Raw genomic sequence first — 25,659 nt, 5'->3', positions numbered from 1 at the left:
GTCCTCAGGTCCAGTGCCCTTTCAGGCCACTCCACTGAACTACCCCAGAAGTTGTCTCTCCTTATCCCTGAACACCCTGTCTCCTCCTCCAGGAAGCTGTACATCCCTGGCGTACCTGCTCTGCTCATTGACTGAAGTTCCCTACATCTCAGCTCAGCCAAGAAGCAAAGGTAAGGGTACTGCCCAGGGTCATTCCCATGGGTGGTGTTCCGGGCCCCCACTCTTGGGGCTCTGGTGAAGGGGGTCATGAGGACATTCCCCCTCCATGAGCCCCCAGAACACTCCTAAGTGGAAAGGAGATGGATCAACGGGGCAAGTGGTGGAATGGATCCAGGTTGCATTGTCAGAGCCATTTACAACAGAGAAGCACTTTCTTGTGCATTAAACCTTAGGGGGTATTATCCCCAGTTTACAGATAAGGAAGCCCAAGCACAGAGTTGGGAAAGCGCTTATAGCTGGCAGGTGGCTACGCCAGAATTCCAACCTACATTTTCTTGTCTGTATCCCCATGTGGCTTGTGCATGTTGTCTGTGCTTGGTACATACTTGATGAATGAATGTGTGAATTAATGAACTGTTCAAGATCAATGGCAGGGCCGAGCAGGGCTGGAACCCGGCTCTCCTGTCACCCCAGCTCCTATGTTCTTTCTGCTAACTGTGGTTTCCTGCGCCGATGAGCTCAACAGTACCCCCCTCCCTGTAGCCCGACCCCGGGATCTCAAGCATCTCATGTGTGGTGTCCATTACCCCTCCTGCTGCAGACAGAAGGCTGAAGGTGGAGTGGTCGGCCTCAGTGGCCCCCAAGCTTGGATCACACCCAGCGTCCCTTCATCCACATCGCCTTTTCCCCACCACCCACTACCAGTAATCCAATGTGCATAGTTGTAAACTTGTTTCTTTAAATAAACAGTCTCGAGTTTCATACCAAATAGTCTTTTAAGAGGAGGAACGTCTCCAGGCCACCTCATATTTAGCATACAGTGAGCCACATATTTGCACAGAGAGAGTGTGTGTGGATATAGAGATCGCTCGATCGCTATAGATATCATTGCTCATCCAGATGGGAGCTATTTATGACGCTGAGTCACTCGCAATGAATGCCACTGAGGGATTCCAGGCTGGGCTCTGCGCCCCGGCATCACAGACCTCATGGCTCTCTGCCTCATCCTCACTGTTCACAAATAAGAGAGACAGAAGGAGAGTGGTCCCCCATCTCAGTGCAGGCACAGAAGGAGACATTTTGGCCACAGGAAATAGAGACTTTCTCATAATCAGGTTCTATTTGAAATCCTTGTCCTCCATCCAGAACACCACACCCTTACATGGCATCTAGTCCAATGCTTTCCTTGTACGGGAGGGAAAACTGGGACCCAGAGAGGGAAGGACCTTGCCCAGTATCACACAGCAGATGAGTAACAGATGGGTCCTAGAGCTCAGATCTTTCGCTTGCTGCATGGGGCTCTTTCCCCTTTCCTGACCACTGTCGTCTGGTTTATCTCTGATGTCTTGGCATTTCGGCCCCTCCAGAGCTGCCTGTCCTCTGAGAACTTGGAGGTGTCGCTGAGCACTTCTTTCTCTGGGCTTCTCCAGGAGGGGAGCTAAGTCTGGTTTGGGTGTGTATCACCCCCCATACTTACTGCAGGAAATGCACACATTGGACACTCAATGCTTATGCCTTGGGTGTTACATAAGACCAAACTCAGCACCAATTCCTGGGGAACCCTAGTTCTTCATTTGAAAAAGCACCCATTTATCCCTACCCTCTCTTTCTTGTCTCTAAGCCAGTTCTCTATCCATGCAAAAATAGACTCCCTCCCACTCACCACCCACCTCTGCCCAATTCTATAATGAATCAATTTTATTAATAGGCTTTGGGATGAAAATTTGACAAAGACTTTTTGTGAAAGTCACCCTTTATCTCCCTATATAGTTCGCTTCTCAAGAATTCTAATAAACCGGTCAGGTGAGATTTTGCTTCACATAAAATATTCATTAATCCACTCTTTCCCTCCATATGGAATGTATTTGTTTAAATATCCTTTATTATAGATTCTATCCAATTGTTCTAAGAGACAGTGGGATAAGATGGAAAGAACATGGGCTTTGGAATTAGGGTTGGGTTAAATTTTAACTGACCACGTACTGGCTCTGTATCCCCACTGGTTGCTGGGGAAATTAAATGAGGTAATGTCTGTAAAGTGTCTAGCACATAGTATGTGCTCAGTGCAAGTCTGTGAATACGTGAATGACTCAGGACCCATATGAATCATATCCTAAAGGACAAGGGACCAACTGACTTTGCAGTCTGGAGTCTTAAAGTCATACAATCCCAGGAAGGTAGTTTGAGAAGTCTAGGGGAGTGGACCCCAAGAATTACACTGCTGGTTGGGATGTCTCCAGGCCAGAAAAGGAAGCTCTTCTCTCTAAGAGAAAGAGGTGGCTCTTTCTCCAAGAGAAAACTCCTTGAGAGCAAACATTATGTCTTATTAACTGTTGGATTCTATCTCTCCTAAAACTAGAGCCTAGCTCAGGGTAAGCAAAAAGATACACAGGAAGTATGGATTGAGTTGAAATGAGTTAAGCTGAGTAGAGTTGAGCTGAGTTGACTTGACTTGAGTTGACTCATTTTGAGTGTGCTAATAGACCCAGTTCTAGGACCTACCAAGGGAGAAGCTTCCGAGAATTCAAACTTAGCTTAGACCAGGTCCCACAGTACTGGGGAACCCCCAAGAGTGATGTTCTGGAGACATTCAGATCAGTGATGTTCTGGAGAACTCAATGCCTTCCAAAGATGGAGGCATCTTGGAGAGAACCAGGGCTGTAACCAGGGCTGAGGAAAAAGGGTAGAAATCTTGGCTTTTTGGGGGGGCATCACAAGGCTGAATGTCTTTTAGAAATCTTTAAAACTTATTGGAACTCTCACAGGATCTTCCCATAATTTCAGAGTGACAGATTTCTTCTCTTCATGGCAGAGAGGCTCCTTTTGGGGTATCCATTTCAGTGGGAGATCTCTAGGGTGGGGCAGGGGGCAGCCATAGGCAGCCTTGAGGGGGAGAAGGCAGGCTGAGGTCAGGAGCCAGTCAGAGGTCCATATTGCAGGTGGCGGCACAACTTAAATTGGTCCTCCCGTTGGAGTGAGGGTTGGGGGGTCTCAGTAAGGCATGATTCTAAGTCCAGACTTAAATCAGACATTGGTTTTTGAAGGGAACAGTGACCCAGGAACCACAGTGGGGAGTCAGACAAGACCTCTGTCACCCCTGGGGTCCCTTCACTGGTTCCATCTCAGGAGTTGCTCCATACAGGAGGCAACCAGCCACCTAAAAGAGGCAGGAACTGAGGCGACAATGAGACTCGGGTGAACAGGGGCTCCTCCAACCCTTACTGTATTTGGCTGTGTCTGTCTTCCACACGGGCTTGGGAAGTCATCAAAGACACCACATCTATTCCTCTTGTGTCATCAAAAAATCTGGGTACAGGTTAGACATCAGTGTTTGATGAATGAATAATTAGGTCAGAGGAAGGCTTACAATGCCAGTGGAAGATTTCAAGATAGTAAGATGGAAAATTTCAAGATTTCAAAATGGCGAAGGTCCAAAGTAGAGATGCCCAGCCAGGAAAGATAACATAGACCCAGATGTTGCCCCTCAGGAGCTTGGCTCATGGGGAAAACAGAACTAAATGAACTTGAGAGATAGAGTGGTTCACATTAACATTCCTCAGAGTCCTGGGCTTCTGAGACAGGTTCTCAGGGGCCATCGTAGGATAGATTGGGGCAAGAGAAGTTTCAAAAATAAATAAATAAATAAAAATAAAAGAACCTCTGCACCCAACAATCTCATTTAAATAATTTGTAAAAACTCCCAACTTTATCTGCTTTTTATATTGGATTTCCAAACACATATTCATTTTTAACGAATTCTTTGGATTTAAAAAAGAAAATCCATTTGGAAAGCACTAGTGTTGAAAGCCTTGGTATTTGGAGTTAGACTGTCTGGATTCAAATCTCAGCCCCAAGCCTTTCCGCCTGTGGGACTTCAGGAACAGAATCCTTTGAACCTCCACGTTCTTACCTATAAACCATCCTCCCAGAAACGTGTAAGAATTAACTAAGGAGTTACAGTATTTCCCAAGGGCTGGTACATGGGTGATTGATGGTGTGTGCAGGATGATTTTAGGTGGTAGATGGATGAACACATATTACTTTAATACCTCACAATCGATGCATGATAGAAAATGTAACTGGCACACCAAACTCTCTGATTTATGGGGAAAATATGGCATTTCCTTTTAAAATAAAATGCTAAGCTTTTCAAAAGACAAATCAATTTGAAGAAAACTACAAGGTAAATGAATAGCACTGATATGGCAGAAATCATGAAGGTGGTAGATGAATGACTGAAATGTGGGGAAAACTCAGATAATCTGAGTAAAATACCTATCATGTCTGTCACTTAGGAAGGGCTCTAAGGACTTCATTCTTATATTCTCTCAATTCCCTGAGATGGCTGGACCTAGAACCAAGCTCATCCACTGGGGCAAGCTAGGCCCCCAGGCCTGGTCAGCCTGGAATACGGTGAGGCCCATACAAGTGGGGAGCCGCGGTCAAGGGCAAGTGGGCAGCCAGGTCAAGTCAGGACAGACAGCTAGCCACAGGATCTGGAAACAGGTCGAGGCTATGGAAGCAATGCTTTCCCCAGAATGGGCACCAACCATCACTGGTCCATGAGGCCATTTTAAGAGTAATGCAGGCACAAGTTAAGTAGAACTGGGAGAGAGTTACCTCCTTTCCTGTTGATTATAGCAAGGAGGAATTCTCAATTGGAAGTCAGCATCTACTTAACGCCTCTGTAACACTTTCTGATCTTCCTTTTGGACAAAGAGCTTTCCAGCAACAGTATCTAGCTGAAATTAAATAACAATGTTGTATTTTCCATGTCCTTATTTTTACCATTACTTTCCATTTATAGAATACGATGCAGGTTTCTTGCTTATGAGAATGATCTCATGTTCCCTTTAGAAATATACGTATTAAAGATTAAAAAGTGAGTGTGTTCTTTTTGTTTGGTGTAAAGTACTGAGGAATAGAACAGGAGGATATATGCATGGAAAAAGATAAAGGTGGTCTTTACCGAGAGAAAATCTAGTCTGGCAGAAGTACCACGAGGACTCCCACGGCCCCAGAACCCATGCTGGGCCCACAGGCAAGATGTCTCCAAACTCATCCACAGGCTTAGGTCAAGCCTCGTCCTGGGGAGGCAAAGGAGGCCCCAACCTAAGGAGCCAGACTGCTTGGACAGGTGACCCCAAGCCTCCAGGCTAAGCGAGGATCCAGGGATCACGACTGGCCCAGCAGCAGTCAGGATGGTCAAGGCTACCCCCAGAGGGTGTGTCTGGAAGAAATTCCAGTGGTCTGGTTTCTGGTGAGGCTGGGACTGCAAGGGGTGACCCAATGGCTCCAGAAGAGGGGAAGGAAGGAGCTAAGGGGGAGGAAAAGGCAAAGCCTGCCTCTGCAGCCCATGCAAGCTTGGCTTGGCATTCAGAGAAATCCAGTGTGAACCCAAACAGTTCACACCTCCCTTTGAGAAGGGCTGTGTATGCGTGTAGGTAGCAAACAACAGAAACCAAATCTGCCCCAATCAAACAGAAGCAGGGGTTACTGAGAGGTTACCGGCACCTAGAAGCCAAAGGAAGGCTGACGATCAGGCCCAGAAAAGGGCAAGAGCCACAACAGACCAGGGGCCTGGTAGCAAGAACTGAGGCCAGTTTTTCCAAGATTCCCCTGGGGGGATGTATCAGCCACAACGTCTGTTCCTCCTTGTATCACTCTGCTTATGACCCACAGCCCCAGGAGGGGCACCAGCTGGCCTGGCTTGGGGCCTGTGTCCTCCTCTTGGCCAGCAGAGAGCATGAAGTTTCATCAGACTACCTCCAAGATTTGAATACTGAGGAAGAAAATCAAGGGACTGTTGCTAAAGCCAGGAGAAGTGGATTCTGGCAACCAAAAGCAACAAATGTCTACCACAAGCAGCCAAGGCAGGAGCAGGCAACATGGTCTGCTGGGGGACCTGGGACCATGTCATCCCTGGGGCTTCCTTTCTCCCACACTGGCTGGACCAGAGTCACTGTTCTGATGTGAGGACAGTAGTCAGCCATCGTCAGGACAGGAGGCCCTCAGACTTCCAGCGAGGGGCTCCCAGATCCTCTAATGAGCTGAGGGAGGGAGAAAGCTGGGTAAGCCTGTTCCTTGGCCCCATAGCTGAACTAAGGATTACTCACTCAAGGGCTGCAAATCTCAACAGTCTGCAGGGCTGGCCAGAATCAAGTCCATGAAAGGGACTACGGTGATCTGTTGAAGGGGGCAGCCACTGCCAGCTCCAGACCATTGTTGCTACACAGACTCACGGCCTCAGTGTTTGTTGATCAATATCCTAATTTTTTTTTTTTAAGTAAATCCCCACATCCAGATTTTTTGTGAAACTCCTCCATTTTAAGTTTGGTTAACTACCAGAAAAACAGTTTAAATATTCTGTTGACCAAATAATACAAACCACCAATTTGTGACCCCTGAACTAACTTCTCTTTATCCACTACAACCCAGCAAAGAAATCACCTCCTCTGAGAAGCCTTCTGTGACTTGTCCCTCCCTCTGCCTTGCCACCCTTTCTTTGGATTCCCACAGACCCTCTCTTTCCTCCCATCACAGCACTGACACTCTGCATTATAAAAACTCAGCTGTTTCCATCTGCTCTTTAACTGTGCTTCCTAGAGGGTAAGGGTGACCACCACACCTTCCACCGATGCCCCGCCTAGTGCCTGACACATTCGAGGCACTGTGGCATCAACGGAAGAGGAGCTGAGGGGCTGCCGTTGTCAAGATGGCCACGAATTAATCCAGAAACCTCTGACTTAATACAACAAAGGGGTTTGTCTCCCTCCCATGACATCTGCTGTGAAGCCAAGCAGTTCTCCTGGTAGCTTCCTTCCAAGTGGTGACTCAGAGACCCAGATTGGCTGCGCCATTAGGTGACCAGGAGGAGAGCGAGCAGAGACCCTCACCCACTCCAACACTTCAGCCTACACGCGCGGCATTTGTCAGGTCCCTTCACGGTGCCTTGGTCAGACCTGGTCCCATGAGCTGTCTTCCTACAAGGGGCTGGAAACCTGGCTGGAGCCCATGGGAATCCCTGAGTCCATGTCTCCGCAGCACAGACCCTGGGCTGCAGCTGGTCGTACAGAGGAGCCCCAGGGTCCAACAGATAGATAGACTCCAGCTGCTGGAGGAAGAAGCAGACAGGGCCCATCATTCATGGAAAGCCATGGGACTCTCCATGGTCAGCGCATGGAAGCACCTCTTAATTTGTACGTTTAACTCAAGACATCTGGAAAAATGGGATGGGAGTAAGGAGAGATTTCCATTCACTTGAGCTTTCCACCTCTCCTTGTTTTTCCAATCAGTAAACATTAGGAAATGAAAATCAAGTTGATGGAAAATAGAGGTCAAATGCCAATGAGCAAACCATTTAGAGTGAAATCGCCACCTGGCCTTTTAGCATCTCATCTGAGGTCCGTGATGACCTGGGAGGGACTGCAGCTGTTCACAGGGCCTGTCTCTTCTGTGATCAAATGCCAGTGTGCTCAGAGATCCTGACCCTTGCTGTCAGCCTGGCCCAGAGCCTCAGCCAATGGCACATCCACGGTCCCCCCACAAACCCTAATGCCTGGGCTGGGGGGGGGGGTGGCTCCGGGGCATCTGCCAGGCCTTCATCATGAGGGGTGCCATGCAACAGCAGATGTTCCCTCGGAATGGAATCACAGAATCTTAGAGATGCTCTAGAAAGAGCGCCATCTTGGAAGCCAGGAAGACCTGGGTTCAAATTTCTGTTCTTTCCTACTAACTCAAATTCCTAGCCAGACCCTTCACTCCTCTGAGCCTCAGTGTCCTCATCTCTAAAATAGGCACAATGATAACACCGTCCTCCCAGACTAACTGTGCAAAGTCTAGGAGATTACATATGTAAAGGGCCTGGTGCACAGAACCTCAGGTGATGTCCTTTTCCTTCTTTTTCCCCATTGGGCTGGAAGGACTAAGTCTAAACTCCCACCAGTAGCACCTCCAACTGCAGTCAGCTAGTTTCCACTTGCATGCTTCTGGTGACAAGAACCTCACCACTGCACGCTCACCACCACCCCCCCCAAGCATCCCACTCCACTTTCAGACCACTCCCATGGTGTTTGTGGTAAGAGGATCTGATGCCTCCAGGGTCTAAGGTTTGAGGGAAAGCTGCCTGGCCCAATTCTTCCCTCTGGCTGACCAGTCACTGCCTTGGCCCCCAGGAGTTGTCTGGGGGGAACTGTGTACAGTAAGAGTGAAGGACATGAGGCATTCAGGGTAAGAGAATATGGGTCCATTTCTGGTTCTCAGAGAGAAGACAGAGAAATCCATCCCAGGGGAGACAGGATCACAACTGGAGACATTTATCCTGGAGAAGAGAAATCTCTGAGAGACTGTCACAAAACAGTGATGGAGGTCCAGCCTGATTAAATGAGGGGAGCACCAGAGAGGCACATAAGATCCCCAAGTGAGAATGTCTGTCCCTTCATTCATTCCGCATTCAGTTTGTCTCCATGACAGGCCCCATGCTGAGCACTGGGCACAGAGGGACTAATGAACCACAGGCCCTCATCTTGCAGGAGTGGGGATGTGGGTCCATCTTTAGGGGATACTGTCAAATTTTTTCCCCAAAATGGGAGTCCTGATTCATACTCTCTCGGGTACTATATGAAAGTTCTAGTACTTCCTTGGCCTCACCAATATTTGGCATTTTCTGTCTTTTCCACATTAGCCATTCTGGTGAGTACATATTGGTAAGAGTTATAATCTGCATTTCCCTGATGCCTAGTGAGGTTGCCCACGTTTTCATATGCTTACTGTCTATTTGCACATCCTCTTTCCTGAAGTGCTTGCTCGTGTCCCTGGAATTTGAGGAACAAGGTCTACGCTTCATTTTAGAAAGTCAACTTAGTCAGCCACATAAGGTGCTGGGGAGTAGAGCAGCAGATTTTCTGGAACCCATGGCTAACACCGATGGCAGCTCACGTAGGTACTGAGCTTCAGCTACTTTTTCTTTAAATTCTTACAGCCTCCTTGAGAGGTCACAATTGTTATCAACATCTCAAAGATGAGGTGACCGGGCTGAGAGGGGTAAATGACTTGCCCAAGGTCTCATAGTTGGAACAAAGTGTAGAGCCCTAGCATGGAGCTATGTTCATTTCCTCGACAATCTTGGGCAGAGCAGGAAGCCTGGTCCTGGGAAGGAAGAAAAGGGAAAGGAACAGAAAGAAAGGTAGAGGGGCACCTGGGTGGCTCAGTTGGTTAAGTGTCCGACTCTTGACCTGCGCTCAAGTCATGATCTCAGGGTCGTGAGATTGAAACCCATGTCTGTCTCCACACTCAGTGCAGAGTCTGCTCGGGATTCTCTCTCCTCCTCCCTCTCCCTCTGCCCTGCTCACACTCTCTCTTTCTCTCTCAAGTAAAATAAATCTTTAGAAAGAAAGAAAGAGAGGGAGGGAGGAAGAAATAGGGCGCCTGGGTGGCTCAGTTGGTTAAGCAACTGCCTTCAGCTCAAGTCATGATCCCAGAATCCCTGGACCAAGTCCCACATGGGGCTCCCAGCTCTGCAGGGAGTCTGCTTCTCCCTCTGATGTTCTTACTTGCGCTCTCTCTCAAATAAATAAATAAAATCTTAAAAAAAAAAAAGAAATAGTTATAAGAACATCTCTCACTATTTTACACAAGAGGAAACTTCCCCTCCCTTTCCTCTCTTCCTCCCTCCTCTTCCCCTTTCCCTGCATCTCACCAAAAGCCTCAGCGGAGGTGAGCAGCCATCAGAAGCCTAGTGACCCCCAACCCCATTACCACGTTGGATGCCCGGTGATGTGAAGAGAGGAATTGGGCCAACCTGAGTTGCCTGGCCTTGCCACCACTTACTCTGTGGCCCAGAAACCGTCACTTTACCTCCCTAGCCCTCGGCTTCTTCATCTGCCTTAACAGCCCCCTCCTCAGAACCTTATGGCGAGAAGCCCACAAGCCAGCCTGGCGCCTGGCCCAAAGCCACCCCTGGCGCAAAATGTCCCTTCCTTCCCTTGCTGCTTCCAGGACGCTGCGGCTCCACATCCTGCCCCCAGCCCGGTACTTTGGCTCTTGTCTCCCTGAGTGGCCTTCTGTCTCAGCATCCTTCTGTCCCTTGCAGCTACAGCAGTCCACCCCCCCACCTCCGCCATGGTTTCCTCCCCGCCAGAGAGCAGGTGTGGCAGGGGCAGGCAGAGCCCCCTCCCCGGGAACCTCCCTGCAGCTGCCCGTGTGCTGGCAGTCGGCCAGGCAATTAGCCCCAGAAGGGCCTTTCTCTTCTCAAGGGTTCTCATCTCAGAACCCAGACGCCTTTATTTTGGGAGCCTTGCCTGGTAAAGTGCTTTGTCAAGGCTACCTCCAAGCAACAGCCCCACCCCCACCGCACACACCTCACACACTGCCATCCTGCCTGTTCTTCCATTCACTAATCCGCACAGCCTTTGGTGAGCCTTCTGGCCACCCTGCTAGGTGCCAGAAGACCCACAAGGTCCCTGTCCTCTTGGTGATCCCCATGAAGGGGGAGAGATGGATGAGAAGCAAGCAGATGGATAGAACAGATCAGATCACTTCTGGGTGAGGCTCAGAACCATGGATGGTGAAGGCCAGAGCTGTGAGGGAGAGAGGGGCAGCTGGGGGACCACCTAGTCCCAAAACAGAGTGGAGCAACTCACAGGCCTGCTGCCTACAGGGCTGGGTCCTTCTCTGGTTTGGGGTCCAAAGTCAGCTCCTGGAAGGAAGGGTCACAGCATGGCCACCACTGGTGGGGAGGTCCCAGGAGGTGGTATGAGAAGGTTCTAGGTGCCCCTGACCCCCAGCTAGCTTGTCCCCTCCTTCCCCCGCATTGTGGAACCCTGTCAGCTCCTTCAGGTCCAGCAGTTCTCACAACTGGCTTGTCTCTCCCACCTCCTGTGGCAAGGAGAGGGGTCACATCCTTGACTCACCAGCGACTCTCCACCCATCCCGTAGGTTTATCCCTCCAACCCTAGAATCCCAGAATCTGGGCCAACCAAGTCCATTCCAGATGGTTCCCTTACAAAAGACCAGGAGTAAGGTCATCTGCATCCCAGTCAAGGCTGGCAGGCCCTCCCAGATCTTCACACCCAGAACACTCTCTCCGACTCTCCTCAGGCCTCCCCCGTCCCTCTGTCTTTCACTTCCTCACTGACTCATTCTCCCTTTCTCTGTGTGTCTCTCTCTGTCTCTGTGTCTCATCTCAACTTTCCTCTGTCTCCCTGTCACTCTGATTCACATCCTAAATGTACGTCTTATCGGGACATTAATTTACTTCAAATACTTATTTTTTAAAAAATGCATTGAACCCCTACTGGGTGCCAGGCATGGGGCAAGGAGCTTGGGTCTAATCAAAGATGAGTAAAGCACAGACCTCCCTGAAAGGGAGATGACTCATGCACTGACAGAAGTGAAATGGAGAGCTGAAAGTGACTGAAGCTGTAAATCAGACATCAACAGGGCTGAAGGGCATCAAGGAGGGGCATTCCTGGGGGCTTCATGGAGGAGGTGACTTTTCAGTCAGACCTTGAAACATGGTCATGTAATGGGACATGCGTGGGCTGACCATGGGGAGGAAGGTCTTCTCCTGTAGACCAGTTCTTCAGTGCCCGCTCCGCTCAAAGCTAAATCCTACTCTCTAGCATCCTTCTTGTTTAATCTCCAAAATATCCTCAATAAAACATAGGCTGTGGTGTCTGACAGACCCGGGCTGCATCCCACTGACTCAACTCTCTGAGCTTTCATTTCACCATCTGTAAACAGACTCCTAGGGCTGTTGTGAAAATCAAATAAGACAAAGGATGTGCAAATGCTTTCCTACAGTTAATGAGACTCTTTACTGTTAATGAGGGCGCTTTCAACTGCAAGTGACAGAAACCTAACACAAAATGACTTAAAATAAAAAGAAAAGCCTGACGTTGCTGGCATCATGCACACCTGGATCCAGGGGTTCCAATGATGATCTCAAGACTCTCTGAATCTCTCGATTCTGCTCTCCATGACATTGGCATTGCTCTCAGGCAGGATGTACCCCTCAGGGAGGCAACACAGCAACTACCCTTCCCCAAGCTGAGCAAGTCCAGTGGAAATTGGATTCCCCAACCCCAACATTTCCAGCAAAGTTCTGGGGTTGAATTTTAGGAGACAGATCCCTAATCCATCCCTATAGCCAGGACTGGGTCACACGCCCACCCCTGGAGGTGGTAATAACGTGACCCTCCCACCCAATCTATAAGAACCATGAATAAGAAAGAGGTAGGCGCTCCGGAGAAGTGCTGTTACCCTGTTACAAGAAGGAACTGCTGCTGGGTGTCAATCCCCTTGGGTAATGAAGAAAAGGAACATAGAGAAGAAGGTTCTCTTTTTTACCTTTCAGGTCCAAAAACATCTCCAGCTTCTCTTCCAAAAAAAGTCTCTGATCCCCCAGGACTGTGTCAGATACCCCCTTTTGCGCTTCTGCAGCATCTTAAACTCCCCTTATCATCATTCTCATCACCTTTATTATCATCTTCTGTTTACCTGTCTTTCTCCTTCACAACTAAGTATTGGGAGGGCAAACACGGTGCCAGTTTGCATGTTTACTGTGCCCCCAGAGTTGAAAAATGCTAGACACTTAGGAAATGATGGATGGAAGGATAGATGGATGGATGGATGGATGGATGGATGGATGACTGGGTTGAATGGATGGATAATGAATAGATGATTATTAGATCGCTAGATGGATGGATGAATGAATGAGTGGATGGATGGATGGATGGATAGATAATGGACGGATGGGTGGATAGACACTCTGGGAGAAAACTGATGAGATCAGTTTGAGACACACTAAGCCTAGGCTGCCTGTGAACACACAAACAGAACTAAGCCATGGAGAGGTGGACCTGGAGTTCAGGAGAGAGGTCTGGGCTGGAAACAGAGGTTTGGGAGCTATTAGCATGGAGATTGTAATGGAGGCCAGGGGAGAGAATCAAGATCACCAAGGAGGGGGCCAAGTTGTGTACCCGAGGTCATCATGGAAGTGACACTTGAATCCAGGGCTGTGCAGGGTCAAAGTCTGACCTCATTCCTTCATTCCAAGGCATCCTGGCCACTACCTGAGGTGGCAGAACACGGTTAAATGTCTCTTCCTTCTCCCCACCCTCCCCCTCCTCAAACCACTCAGCCAGAAGGGAGCAGCTGCCTGGGAGGACAGAGAGACAGATTATGTAAACTGTGATTGCCACCCACAGGAGGAGGAGGAGAGTGAATAGGTATTGAAATGCGCTTTCAATAATGCATGTCCTCCCCCGCAGAGGCCTGGGGCTTGGTTGCAGGGAGAAGAGCCTTAAAGGGACCGAGCTTCCCATCCCTAGTGGCAACATCCACAGTCCCCTGGCCACACAGGTCTTTTGTCCACAATTGGAAGGCTCCAAGGACATTGACCACGTGGCAGGGGGGAGGCGAAGTCAGGGGGGTGGTCTCCAACCTCTCTCCATCAAGGACATCTTTTTTCCCCCCTCCTGGTCCCAGTGGATTTGAGTTTTTAAAGATTCTGTTTCCCAAACACACTGCATTTAAGTCATGATTAATTCATTTTCCCCATTTTTTATTAATCAAAGACACTTAACTGCCAGTCAGAGCTTTGATCAGCAAGAGGTAAGCCATGAGGTAATATCACTCCAACCCAAAGCTAAAAAATACGACAACACTGTTAGCCAGGCCCATCTTGCTACTGGAAAACACCCTCTCTCCCTATCCCCCTGCCCATTACTTTCTTTGGAAGACTCCAGGTTGGGGAAGAGTGATCCTGCCCCCAATCTCATTTCCTAGAGAAGAAGACTGAGACCCAGAAAGGTGACTGGACCTGCCTGGGGTCACAGGATCAGCGGGATCTGAAGGGTGAGACCTGACCTCTCCAGTTTCAACGAACTTAAAACTTGACATTGTGATAAGTCATCCAAGGGATGGGAAAGTCCAGAGCAGGGCAGGGAAAAAGTCATCGCAGCCAGTACCTTCACTGCAACCCTACTACGAGCCAGATGCAGTAGATGTGTTCTCCCACTTTGTTCTCACACGAGTGACAGCTGGGACTGTCATTCCCTCAGAGCATATGAGGAAACTGAGCATCAGAGAGCCTTCATGGTTTACATAATCCCCTGGGCCAGAAAGTGGAGGATCAGGATTCCAGTAGGTTCTCATAGACTGACTGTTTCACCGTACTGGTCTGGCTGGAATGAAGGAAAGGTGGTCATTTAGACCAGATTTGAAGTTCTGCTCACTTCTTATGAGCTGTGTGAATTTGGCTAATGACCTCACCCGAGAGAGCCGCTAGTCGCTCACCTGGGGGATGGGGATAGCACCTTGTTCCTTGAGTGGTTGTGGAGCACAAGAAGCGAGGATGGGGTTCAAGCCCGCAGCCTAGAGCATGGCGATGGCATCTTCTCCCTCCTTTCACCCTCTTCCTCGTTAAAAAGCCTGTAAGCTGACAGGAGCCAGGGTAAGAGATTTGATGGCTTATGTTTTGGGAGATCTCCTGGGCTGGGGATTAGGAAAATATTGCCCTGTTCTCCCTCTGTTATTAATTAAAGGGACTGTCTTCTTCTGGTCCAGTAATTCTAAGACAAGAGCCAAGGGTGGGATGAGGCTCCCTCCCTCCAGCAGGAAAGTGCCCTTGGTCATCACCATCTGCTTCCACATCTGTTTCTGTTGGCACTGGGACCAGGATACCTTGAAAATTCCCATCCCCCTCCTGGAAACCCCATTGATTTCTTCAAGGCAGCCTATGAAGGTGGAGTAGAAATCTCAGCTCCCAGCAGCGAGAGAGGATGACCTCCTGGACTTGCCAGGAGGTGGAGGTTGAATAGCTAACTGACTCTCTGCACCCCACCCCCAAGTGGTTTTAAAGGAATGAGTGCAAAACAAAAACAAAAACAGAACAAAAAAACCTATGGCAAGTGGGCAACTCCCTAGACAATGTATAATGTATTGGAGGTCTGTGAGGCACTTCCCCGCGCCAGGCACTAGGAACTCAGAATGACTGGGGCCTGGCTCTGCCCTCAAGCAGCTTCCAGCACCTGGGGTAGAAACTGACACTAAGACAGCTTAGGACCACTGAGCAAGGTGGAGACTGTGATGGAGGGATGTGCAGGGGGGCTGTGGGGCTCCAGGGACAGGTGGGACTAATCTAGTGGGGAGAGAAGCATGAGGAAGCTTCACAGAAGAAGGACTTTTACGCTGCACCTGGTGAGAAAAGGTCTTTTCTGATAGTGGGACAGATGGAAAGACGGGCCCCTGTGATAGCACTTTAAGGAGGGTGAATGGACTGAATTTGGTGGCAGATTGGATGGGTGGATGAGAGACCGTTAGGAATCTTCCCGGGATGGCACCTTGTTTTTAGGGGGCCCTACCGGCCCCTACTCTCCGTGGGTGGGAAGAGAGAAGGCACAGGTGTGCAACCCCACCCAGGTGCCCAGAGAAGCCTGGAAGAGGGAGGGCTTCCTATTAGCTCTCTCGCGTGCTCTCAGAACTGAAGAGGAACTTTGCCTCTTGTACTCCGCTACCAGTCAACATACTTTCAGTCTCAAGTGAAAGAAACTCGACCCATGTAGCAAAAGGGTCAATTTATTGGCATACGTGATGAGTGGCTCAAGGATGACAGGTTTCCACCACAGCTCAAGTGATGAGAGCAGATCTCAGTTTCTCTCCATGTCTTAGCTTTGCTTTCCCGTGTTGGCTTCAGGTGCAGGCGAGTTCTCTTCTCACTGTAACCCCTGAGGCGCCAGACTTAGATCCCACATGCTTAGCAACCTGCCACAAAAGGAGGCTTCCCCACAGCTCCCACACAAGTTCCAGAAGGAGTCTCATTGGCCTCATTTGGGTTACCCGCCCATCTCTGAGACAATCACTGTAGCCAGAGGAATGGACTGCACTGATTGGTATAAACGCTGGTCACGTGCCCCCTGTTGGAGTCCTGGGCTGGGGGTTCAGTACCACCTAAACCGCTTGGTAGGAGACAGGGAAGGAGCAGTTCTCCCAAAGGAAATTGGATGCTCTTGTTTAAAGAAAGGGAAATGGATGCTTGGAAGGCAAAAACCACCAGCTAGCCTCTCAACTTCTTTCCACAGCAGCCTGGGGCAGTCCAGAGTGGCTGCCATTGCTTCCAGCAATAGGCATCCCTGTCATGGTCTTAAACCCAACACTGCTCAGGGCGCCTGGGTGGCTCAGTCCTGAAGTGTCTGCCTTTGGTTCAGGTCATGATCCCAAGGTCATGGGATCGGGACCCCTTGCAGAGAGTCTGCTTCTCCCTCTCCCACTCCCCCTGCTTGTGTTCCTTCTTTCATTGTCTCTTTCTCTGTCTCTCTCAAATAAATATATAAAATCTTAAAAAAAAAAAAAACCAGGACGGCTCAACACAGCTCTAAGGTCTAGGAGATGAATGAGCTCAGAGATGCACTTGACCTTTTGCACATTCAAAATAACAACCCAACTGACTAAACCAATTCATTTCTGTACTCATTCGCCTCCTGTGTGTCCTAGCCAGCTCTGGCTGCTGTGGGTGATAGAAAGACCCAGACTCTGCCCCAAGGGGTTCACAGTGAGTAGAATCTATTTTAGGTATAATTCTCTGATAATTTAGTAGAGTCAGACTTACGCTCAAAAAAAAAATTTCACTGCATCTTTTTTTCTGGCACTCAGACGCTTTTATTTGCTTTTAGATTAACTGCTTCACATGAAAATCACAAATTGAAAAGGCCGTTAAAATTCCCCTCTTACCTCTGAGTCAATTTTGCCTTCACTAATAAAAATTCCTAATTGTTATTAGAGTTATTGAACACCCTCAATGAGGCAGTCTCTGGTGTTTTCATGATTTAGTCTTTAGAAGTCTGGAGCTGAGTCCTGAGAAGGTATGGTGGTCCCTTCACCAACCAAGAGGGTGAGGCTCTGGGATCCATCGTGTTAGCACAGGGAGCTGCAAAATTGGGACTCCTGACAACGGACGACGGGGGGCATGTGATCTGTATTGATGACTAACTACCTGGGGAAGCAAGGCATATTGATCTGAGGGCTGAGGTTGGAGGAGGTTGGAGCAATCGGGAATAGAGTTGCAATTCAGTGTGAAAAAGAAATATCCAAGAACCAGAACTATTACCCATGAATAACCTGCCACAGTAGGTGGTGAGCTCCTTTTCCCTGCAGGTGTGTAAGCAGGCACTCTTGGGTGGGAGATCGGGCCAAATGATTTCAGCCTCTTCCCTCCAAGAGATACCTGAACTATAGGTTATAATTCTGGCTCAATTGCTATCTTGCTGGGAGAACGAGTCACTGTCTTGCTTGGGTAAGCCCTGTCCCTCTCTGAGCCTCAGTGACCTTGATAACCCCAGAGCTCCCACCTTTTCTAAATGCCTCTCCTCGGACATTCACGCCCGCCTCTGCACACTCAGACGATTTCTGTCCCATTCACATGTCAAGACTTCCATGCCTGAGTACAGCAGCCCAGACAACCCTGAGGTGTGAGGCACCTTCTGTTCCTAGAGACACTGTGATTCATAGCCATGGGGATGCCTCCCCCATCTGACAGGTGGAGACAGGGAGTTCTAGGGAAAGAAACCAGTCGCGAAGACAAGATGCACCCACACGCACCTGACGGGGCCTCTCTGCCTGCGTCATCTCCCAGCCCCGGGAGGGGCCCTCAGTCCACAGACGATCTTGGGAACTGGTCTCGCCTCGCCGGGTCAGGTGAAGGGCAGCAAAGGTGGATGCAGACACTGAGATCCAGAAGGTGGAAAGTTTGCATCTTGCAGGTCCTTTCATGAGTGGCCTTAAGACTTCTCTTGTCTGATTTCTACAACAGCCCTGCAAGGGGGGCATTCCCATCCCCAGCTTGTCAGGGATCTGAAGCTCAGAGAGACCTGAGGCCAGCCAGCAAACAAACAGCGGAGAGGGCACTGGACCAGGCCCATCTGCCCACACTGTGGGCCCTTGCCATGATGCTCAGAAGAAGTCCATCTTCTGGAAGGTGGCATCAGCTCCTTCTAGGAAGGTCCCCTATTACCAGGACAGTTGGCCAGAGCCAGACCAGACCCTCAAGTCCCTCTGTCAGTGTTTGCTGAAGGACAAAGAGGATGAGCTGGGCCTGGAGCTCCATCAGCCCTCTGAACCCTGCTGGGGTTTTCGGACACAGACAACAGCACCTCCACTTTCATCTGGGCGGGGATGATGCCTTCGGGCCCTACCCAGGCTGACAAAGCATCTCCCACCACCTGTCCCCCCGAGACAGGAACAACAGCGGTCCTCTACAGTTGAAGAAATGAGAGGCCACATCTTGTGCCCAAAGGCACACAGTCAGTAAGTCACAGAGCCAGGGATGAGGACCAGACCTTTAACATCCTGAGGGGAACTGCCCAGAACGCCCAGAGACTTAGCCCAGGGCCTGAGGTGACAGGCTTCACAGATGTAAGGTTCAGCCAGTGATGCTTATCAGCCCTGGATCCCACCAGCTGCCAGCATCCCCATCCCTGAGCTGTCCTGACCATGAGAGCTGCTAAGCTAGTACCATGTCACTGCCTATGACCTCTCTTCCAACACACACACATACACACACACACACACACACACACACACACACACACACCTGTATACTGTATTGTGCTTTCTGGGGTTCTGAATGCAGAAATACAGAAGAGAGGCAATGTGGGCAGTGGAGGCCAGCAAAGAAGGACAATAAGGCAGAGCAGGCATGACAATGCCTACGTGAACCAGGTCCCTCCTTACTTGGGGGGCCTCCTTACATGGGGGGCCAGCCAAGCAGGAAAGAGATAAGCCTACCTTATGTGGCTTAAATTTCACAACTCAAGAGAGAGAGGTGATTAGCCCCATTCTTCAGTTGAAAACACTGATGCTCAGAGACATTAAGCAACCTGTCCCAGGTTCCAAAGCCAGAGAGTGGCACAGCCCATGTATAAACCACTAAGTAGGTCATGCTGCCTCCAGGAGGTATGTGAGGCCCCCACTCAGGGCCGCTGAGCTGACAGCCTTCCTCTGGGAGGGGAAGGTTCAGCCATGAAGCAACCCCTGCCCACCGCCCACTTCCACCATCCAGCCACCTTAGGGACCATCCCCCAGCCACAGGCAACATGGCCCAACCAGGGAGTCAGGGTGGCGCCCGTGGCCCTTTGGGGGGACCCGTGCACACAGCTCCACAGGCCGGCAAGGAACAAGCAAAACCCAATCTCTGGAGCCCTCGTTCCCCAGAGCTTTCCTGGAAGCAGCAGGAAGCTATTTTTAAAAAGCGACATCTGTGGGCAGGAAGCTGGAAGCTGTGTTCCCAGCCCCATCCTCACCCCTGCAAGACCCAGGGTGGGCTTCACCCTGCTCAGCTCTCAGCCAAGAGGCCAAGCAGCTACTCTGCCCAGCCCCAGCCTGGGAGAGAGGCCAGAGAGACAGGTCACTTGCCGGAGCAGGGATCTAGGTCTGCTTCAAATGCCCCCTACCACGGTGGCAGCTCCGCTCCTCAAAGGGAACGTGTGTGCTTGTGCTCACATGCCTGCAGGTATCCATGAGACTGTATCTACATGAGTACTGAGAAGTCCAGTCCTGTGTATCTGCGGGGATGTGTGTACACAGTGGTCCGAGTGTCTCCATATTCCATGCAGGTGTGACACGTAGGCACGTATGTGTCTCTGTGCCTCTGAAAGTCCATATGTTGATGTGAATCCATGTGTGTGTGCATGTGTATCTTGGTAGGCTGTGTGTGGGTGTGTGTACACAGGAGGGTTTACATGTGTCTATCGGTCTCTAACAAATCCTGGAAATCAATGGATACAACTTTAGAAGTAGGAAGAGCACCAGCTATCTCTAGAAGACAGTCTCTTCTCTCCCCGAGCCTTGAGTCACAGAGGGGTCAAAGCTCAGAGAGGGGAGGGGACTTCTCCAAGGCCAGGCAGTGGCAAAGAGAAATGGAAGCTAGTGTGCATCTTGGCTGTCAGAGCCGCTGTCTACCCACTCACCCCACACCAGCTCATTGCCGAGGTCAGCAGCTATAGCCTTCCTGCCACCCTTCCAGGAAGGCCAGCTGGGCCCATCATCTCCGGGGGGCTTTGATTTGGCTGTGGAGAAGGAGGAATTATCCAGGCACAAGTGCATCTGTTCTGGGCTCTGAGTAGAACATTCACTAGTTCAACAAACCTTTGCTGCAGGGAAGAGCATGAGTAGGGCCTACTAGTTGAGCCATGGAGATCTCAAGAGAGGCCAAACATGGTCCATGCCCTCAGGGAACCCATAGTCTGGTGGGAGGTCAGTCAGATAAACCAAAAACTCTGACATGAGGTTAAAAGTGCACAACAGAGGCATGAACAGAATCCTGAAGGGCACCTGCTTCTTCCCAAGACTAGTGAGAAGGTGACATTTGAATTGAGATTTAAGAGACAAGTAAGTATGTCAGACATTGAAGTAAAAGAAAATTCCAAACTGGGGCATGGCTTAATCATAAGGCATCTTATCTACTTCCTGATACCTTGTTCTAGAGAAATCCAGTCTTCCCTGGTCTTCCCATAACATGCTACTTAGTCTGCCTTTCATATCTGTTGTCTGCGTTCCTGTTCTTTCCACTGTCTGGAACTTATGCATTCCTTCAGTAAATGTGTCTTAGAGGCCAAAATGGCACCTGGCCCCAAAAGTAGTACAGGAGGTACAGATGGCAATTGGGCACAGGCTCTTTCTGAGGGCCGGGGAAGGTAGGGGGTAATAGCCAGTCACCCATGGCTCCTGATATTCCATGGGTCCAGCCCTGTGCTCAGCACAGTGAGGGAACAAGAACTCTGTGGGGAGGAGGAGGGAGCTCTGCAGTGCCTTGCTCTGCAGGTACCGGTCCTCACAATACAGAAAGGTGGGTCCTGATGGCCCTGTTTCTGGAAAAGAAAGTTGAGGCTCAGACAGATAAACTAACTTATTCCAAGTTGAGCCAGGTATGTAGGCCTCCAGAGTCTGGGTCTTACTGCAGGGCCTGGCTGCCGATCTGCATGATCAGAAACACAGGCTCAGAAACTGCCATTTTTGTTGTTCTTTTGCCCATGGCTGTGTATTTACTGGGGTCCTAAGCATTGGGTTATGGTCCTTCTGGAAATGTCAGCTAAGCTGGGGGGGTCACAGGCAGCCGAAAGGCTCAAAAGTAGGATCCAACCTCCCCTCTCTAAGGAGCCGGTGTGGACCCAACAGGTTTGAGTCTGAGTGTGGGGGGATTAAGGGGACATGGCTAGACCCCTCAGTCTTCCACATTTTCCAGGTAAGCTTCTCTGCCCAGAACTCCTTGCCACTCGGACATGTACTGAGAGGATCCAGTGAGGTCACACACAGAAAACCTTTGGCACTCCTTAACATTAGCTAAGGAAAAATGACTAGACTACATTGCATGTCAGCTGTAACATTTTAGAGATTTTTGAAATCGTACTTAAGACTGAATCTTCACAATCCAGCCTGTGATTAGAAATTGCCACATCCAGTTTACAAATGAGAAGCATTGCCTGCTAGAGATGTTGAGATGAATGAAATGGTCCTTGCTCTCAAAGAGTCAGAGTCAAGAAATAGGAACACACGGTAAGCCTCTAGGGCACTCAAGTCTGTGATAAAAAGAAGCATGGAAAGGAAGGTGGGACTCCTTTTCTGATGTAGAATCAGGGAAGGCTTCCTGGAGGAGGGGACATCTAAGCTGAGACCTGAGAATGAGTCAAAGTTAGGCAGGCAAATGGAAAGAGGAAGGATTGGAAAGCAACATAGCAAAGCTTTGAGCCCAAAGCCCAGATCTCATTCGGTGGGTTCTTAGAGATCTTGGTTTGACACTCACATTCAGTCAGTGTGGTTGGGAAAGGTTTGGCAACAAGAATTTGGGGTGGGGATGGGAGGGCTGGAGAGGGAGAGCTGAACCCACATCCAAAGTCAGTTGGTCCCCAGACTGGAAGGGCCTCTCTCCACTCCTCCCTGCCATAGTCAGCTCCTGTTTTGGAAACCCCAACCAGACCTTGAGCAGGGCTATCATCTGCCTTCTGTTGCCTTCCACTGCCCGGTCCAGTTCCCCTGCCTCCTGTCTCCTTTCCTGGTAAGCTGTGAACCCATCTAACCTGGAAGCCCAGGCTTCAGTGGGGCACTTGGCTCTAGCCCCCATCATGGCCCAGCCCTCCTCCCTAGAACACAGTTTGGACACCAGAATTCACTGAGGAGTTAATCCTAAAATGTTTTTCAGATAACACCCTGGCATGTAACTGGGCAGGAGGGGAGTCGCCGGATTTGGTCAGGAAGACTCGCCTTTGCATGTCAGCTCTGCTGTTTGTATAGCTTGGCAAGTCACTATGCTCCTCCACGCCCCAGCGTCCACACAAATAGATAACACAGAATTGTTGCGAAGGCTCAGATGAGACAAAGCACATGACAATGTGTATAAACCATTCTGAGGCGTGTGTACATGCAGGTGCTTATTGATGCTATGGCTGTGGGCATTAACAGCAATAGATATCCATTCACTCAATGAGGGTTTGCCAAGGGGCCCACGGGCCAGGCTCTGTGATCAGATCTGGAATCTAATAATGAACGGAGTAGATCCGGCATTTGTCCCCAAGAACTCCACAGTCTGGGACAGAGGCAAACACAGACAAGTTCACTATAGGATGACTCAAGCATGGGTTGGGGGGAGCCCAGGCAGTGGGCCAAGCTAGGAAAGTCATCTAGGCCAGCCTGGGAAGCCAGGGAAGTTAAGTAGAAGTGGTATCCCAGTGGAGTAAGCCAGGGCAGGGCCAGGGAAGAGGGCTCTGAGTAAAGCAAAAGTAAGGACAAGCCTGGAAGGTGGGATTGAGGGGTCAATTTGAGAGATGAAGCTGAAAATTAAACAGGGCACATCAGTTTGAAGATTAGATAAATATTAACTGTATTACATATATTTTTTAAAAATATTGCAAACAACTTGTTTTTTTTTAAGTAAGAACAACAAAACCATGATACAGTAATTTAGATCGGATGGTAGTTATCAGAGGCTGGAGCAGCTCAAAACAAGAATTCAGGTCACAAAATGTTGGGAAATAGTCCGGTCAACACATAAGACAGAAATCGTGAACAAAACAGATCTTTGGTTTTTAAAGGTAATTTATGGCATCACAAACCTGTGTCGTGCTTCTCTAGCGAATGCCACCAAGCATTTAAGGAAGAAATAATACAAACTCTGCACAAAATTTTTCCAACAACAGGAACGGACCTTCCCAAGTCATTTTACAAGTCCAGCATTAGCTTGATCCCAAAACAAAACAAGGCATCACAAGACCCATAAGGCTCATGACAACACAGCCATTTTCACAAAATATTAGCAGATTAAATCTAAATAAACATCTTCAACTTATTCCCAGATGCTCAAGTCTGCGATATCCCCATTGAAAATCAAAGGTTGTGTTAAGATCAAACTATTTATTGTAGGTGAGTCAGTAAAAAAGGAGAGAGAGAAAAAAGAAGTTGCCAGTGGGTTTTGGTTTTTAAAAGCTCAAACTGACCTTAGCTAAAAAGAAAAAGGTAATGTAGTTGTTTAGGCCGCCGACAGCGCATGCGCCACTGGGGCCCGTTTCTTCATAACACCGTCAGAAAACTGGTTCTCTCGCCCTTTCTCTCAGCTCTGCCCGCCCTCCTCTGGGTCGTCCCATTCTCAGGCCGGCTCTCCCCAAAGGGTGGCAAGATGTTTTCATTAACACCAGTTGTTTGTCCAACTGCTCCCAGGCACCTGGAAAGGCAGGACCTCTCTCCTGGGAACACCCCCAAAGGTCTTAGGTTTCACTCGATTGGTTTGGTTTAGGTCACGTGGCCTCCCTAAACTAGAGGAGGGCCCTGATCCCCACCCCCGGCCGAGTGACAGTAGTTCCCCAAACAATAGAACAGATACAGATGATCCACCAAATGGGTAGTCGTTTCCTTTTTTATTCTCCTTTGAGAAAGTTCAAAGTCATCCCTGGAAGCCCAGGCGCATTACAGCTTTGGGTTCAAAATTTTCTCTTATCTAATTTGATACTGGTATGGCCCTTCTAGTAGGGTATTATCATTCCCATTTTACAGATGAGAAAACTGAGGCTTGGAGAGGCAAAGCTCTGTGCCCAGGATCCCATAGATGAAAAGGGTCAGGTTCTAGATCTGAGCCCAGGTCAGGCTGACTCCAAAGCCCATTCTCTGCAGGTCACCCTCCTGTCCCATTGGTCCCTCTGCTCCCCCCGGTCTTTCCCGCATCTGAGGCCTTTTCCCAGCCCCACGGTAAGTTTGAGTGGTACAGCCTTATTGGCTGCACTCCTCTTGCCAGCTCAGGCTAACTCCTCTGTCCTTAGACTCCAGAGCCCACTTGTGAATGTTTGTGTTCTGGGTTCTGGTCTGCTAACTGAATGGGGGCAGGAGGAGAGTCATGGATGGAGCCCAGAATGAGGATAAGGCCAGGCTGCGTTACACGTGGATTTTGTCCCAGCCTTCTACCATCTCCATACTACCCCACGCCCCACCCTGTCCACAGCCCAGAAGACACTGTGGGGCAGCAAAAGGAAGGAAACAGAAGCAGTCATTCCCGTGTGTACCATCCTCTACAGTTTCCAAAGCCAGCATCTCAGCTGATCTCTACCCCGCAAGGCGGGCAGAGCGGGATGCCACCACCGTCATGCCCATTTTGCAGATAAGAAACATGAGAAGTGAAGGAGATCATGCAAGTAGTGGAGCCATGGCTTGTATTCAGATCTGCTAGATTCCACCTGCCAGCGTGTTTTCAGTTCTCAGACGGCCTCTCCAGAGGAAACCAGACCCAATCTTGGGTGTCTTAAAGGACTCGGGGAAGGAGTCATGTTCACTGAGCACAGACCATGGCAGAAGCACCGGGCCCAGTGCTTTGTCCATTGGGTCTCGTGTCCTCCCCACCCCAACCCTGCAGGGCAGATCTCCTTGAGCTGAGACTTTGAGAGGAGCCATGCCCTGCTCAAGGTCACGCAGCTAGGAAGGGGTATTCAGCCCCCAAGCTGTGCTTTCCCCTGACCTTCACTCGGCTTTTAAGAGAAAGACCTCTCTCCACAGTCCCACAGCGCCTGGCCCTGGACTCCCGCATCAGGCAGGGGCTAATTGGAAGCCAGAGTGCTGAAAACTTCCTGCTGGCGCCGAGTGCCCCGCCCTCCCCTTCTCCACCTGGAGCCAGGGCCATCTGTTCCCTTTTGTTGGGATGCAGGGGAAGATGAAACTAAATTTAAATACTAATAATACTTAACATTTGTCTGGAAAGTGTTTTGCACACTAATTGCTGATTAATCCTCCCCAGGCCCCAGAGAGATCCTGTCTTTGTGTCCCCATTCTGCAGACAGACTGATGGGGCCTGGATGGGCTAGAGAGTGGATTTGGGGCTTACTGGGCAAGAGTCTGGACCATCTCCATCTCTACTCGTCAGGATTGGGGTGGGTGAATAAATGCATCCAATTCATTGCTGCTCCACAGCTAACAACAAAGCCAGAAGCTAGATCTGAATTGTGGCTTGGCTGTATACCAGCTGCTTAACAG

General features: G+C 49.7%; 1 protein-coding gene across 1 annotated transcript in view; it reads left to right on the top strand.

Moving 5' to 3' along the window:
* The window catches only part of CPLX2 (complexin 2), an 82,066-nt gene that overhangs the window by 11,699 nt on the left and 44,708 nt on the right, over positions 1-25,659 (top strand). Inside the window, exon 2 of the mRNA XM_046001057.1 lies at positions 93-170. The gene's annotated coding sequence lies outside the window, so the exon portion shown is untranslated. The remainder of the gene's footprint in view (positions 1-92; positions 171-25,659) is intronic.

This window comes from Meles meles, chromosome 3 (assembly GCF_922984935.1).
Source record: "Meles meles chromosome 3, mMelMel3.1 paternal haplotype, whole genome shotgun sequence".
Lineage (NCBI taxonomy): Eukaryota > Metazoa > Chordata > Mammalia > Carnivora > Mustelidae > Meles > Meles meles.
Note: the sequence above shows the minus strand (reverse complement) of the source record. Positions and strands in the feature narration are given on the sequence as shown.